The sequence below is a fragment of the Moschus berezovskii genome, chromosome 17 (assembly GCF_049115385.1).
Source record: "Moschus berezovskii isolate FMDL1 chromosome 17, NW_MosBer_1.0, whole genome shotgun sequence".
Taxonomy (NCBI): domain Eukaryota; kingdom Metazoa; phylum Chordata; class Mammalia; order Artiodactyla; family Moschidae; genus Moschus; species Moschus berezovskii.
The window spans coordinates 1,740,732-1,743,194 of NC_142476.1; the positions used below are offsets into that span (position 1 = coordinate 1,740,732).

The window sequence follows — 2,463 nt, forward strand, 5'->3', positions numbered from 1 at the left end:
TATTGCAGTTTCAGCTTTAGCATCAGTCCCTCCAATGAACATCCAGGGTTGATCTCCTTTAGAATGGACTGGTTGGATCTCCTTGCAGTATAAGGGACTCTCAAGAGTCTTCTCCAACACCACAGTTCAAAAGCATCGATTCTTCGGCGATCAGCCTTCTTCACCGTCCAACTCTCACATCCATACATGACCACGGGAAAAACCATAGCCTTGACTAGACGGACCTTCGTTGGCAAAGTAATGTCTCTGCTTTTTAATATACTATCAAGGTTGATCATAACTTTCCTTCCAAGGAGCAAGCGTCTTTTAATTTCATAACATAAACGCCTTCTTGTCTAGTTGTGTAAAGCTCCAAATGGGACGTCTTAACTCGAGACTGGTTACACATTCAAAAACCAAGCCTCCAGGGCCCCATGTGCTCTGGACACAGGGCTGGCTCACTCTCCAGGAGGCTGCATCTGTTCACAGAAGCCACCAAGCTGCTCCCGAGACACCCCAGTCCTGTCACAGCTCTTGAGGGCACAGACCCCTGCTGTTTGTCTGCTTCTGCTCCTGCTGGGCTGACTTCTGCTTGGTCTCCTCCACTCTGCTGGTAGGCTCTTTAACTCTGGGTTTTTCTTTACATGCAGGTGGATCCATGACTTGTCTTCTGTAGACTTCTTAGTGAGCACTGACCTGGATAGGACAGAAGCAGGTTGATCTGCAGGCCTGGAGTCCAGGCTTGCCACTGCCCTGTCCTCTTCATGCCCAAGTTCTCACCCCTACCAGCAAGTTTCTTCAGGGCCAATGGGATGGGGGGTCTCCATGGCAGGCACAGGGGTCCACGACTGGATGAGGGTTTCCACAGCAGGACTGGAGGGTCTGTGGGGGGGGGGGGTGAGGGGGCAGGATGGAGGCCACAGGGCAGGCAGGAAGGCTCCCAGCATTCAGGCGGGTCCACACATCTTGGCCATAGGCCCACACACCACGTTCCATGATATCTGAGAAGGTGCAGTGGTGCAAGGACCAGTCCAACCCGTGCAGGTACCTGACCACTGAGTGGTCAGTGTAGAGTATGCACAGGGAGCCCTGGCCATGCTCCCACATATAGTGTGGCCACTAGAATGACCAGGATGTCAACCAGCAGGGCCCCCCACTCAACCCTACTAAGTTACAGTTACAAATGAAAGATGCCTCCATGCAGAAAGACAGAACATCACCAACCTGAGTGCTGTCCTGAGGAAGGCAGGCTGGCATCTGGGAACTGGGTGCTAGAGTGGGGTAAATGGGGGGGGGTGCTCCAAAACACTATGCCCATGTCATGAGCCCAGGATCTGTGACTGGAACCTTATTTGAAAGTAGGTCTTTACAAGTATAATTGGTTACGAATCTGGGGATTAGGTCATCCTGGATCAGGGTGGCCCTAAATTGATGACAGCATCCTTCTGAGAGACACAGATGCAAAGGAGACACAAGGTGAAGACAGAGTCAGAGATGGGAGAGATTTGGTCATGAGCCCAGGGACACCTGGAGCCCCAGAAGTGGGAAGATGAAGGAAGGACACTTCCCTGGAGCTTCTGGAGGAAGTGTGGCATTGGTCTCCAAGACTGAGAGAGGATAGGCTTCTGTTGTTTGCAGCCTCTGTGTGTAGTCATTTGCCACTGCTGCCCCAGGAAGCTTATGCAGCTGGTGGGAAGCTCTCTACCCTGATGTAAAGCCTCCCTCCCACTGGCGCAGCCCTCTGAACCTATGCTGTTTGCACCAGCCATGAGGTTCACGCTGAGTCCTGGCTCCCCTTCGGGGCACTGGCATTTTAGAGGGTGAGGGAAGACACCAACACGTGACCAGACCCAAGTCAAGTGCCAAGTCTCTAGTGAGCTTCCCTGGGGGGACGGGGGTGGGGGTGAATGTCAGGGTTCTGCCCTTCGTCACTAGGGGAAGAGACACCCTGGACACCCTTGAGTGAGGAGGGCATGCAGGGTCATGAGTGACCAACTCAGAGCCCCTCCCACCCATGCCTCTCCACTGCACCCTGTGACCTGTCTCAGCTGTGAACAAACCAGCCTATACTGAGCCCTGGAGCCTCCCATCAGGTGCCTATGTGAGGTGGCCTTGCAGACCCCACACATTCCTTCATTTCTGGTAGGTGGGCCACCCCTTCTCATTGCCACACCAGGAGTGATTCTGAAGCTGATCAGTGAGCTCAGTTCAGTCGCTCAGTTGTGTCTGACTCTACGACCCCATGGACTGCAGCACGCCAGGCTTTCCTGTTCATCACCAGCTCCCAAAGCTTGCTCAATTTCATGTCGATTGAGTAGGTGAAGTCATCCAACCATCTCATCCTCTGACATCCCCTTCTCCTCCTGCCTTCAATCTTTCCCATCATCAGGGTCTTTCCCGATGAGTCAGTTCGTCACATCAGGTGGCCAAAGTATTGGAATTTAAGCTTCAGCATCATTCCTTTCAATGACTAGTCAGGACCGA

At 53.0% G+C, this 2,463-nt stretch overlaps 1 pseudogene; it reads right to left on the reverse strand.

The window, feature by feature from the left end:
• Positions 1-437: 437 nt before the first annotated feature.
• LOC148775035 (small vasohibin-binding protein pseudogene) lies at positions 438-639 on the reverse strand (annotated as a pseudogene).
• Positions 640-2,463: the final 1,824 nt, after the last annotated feature.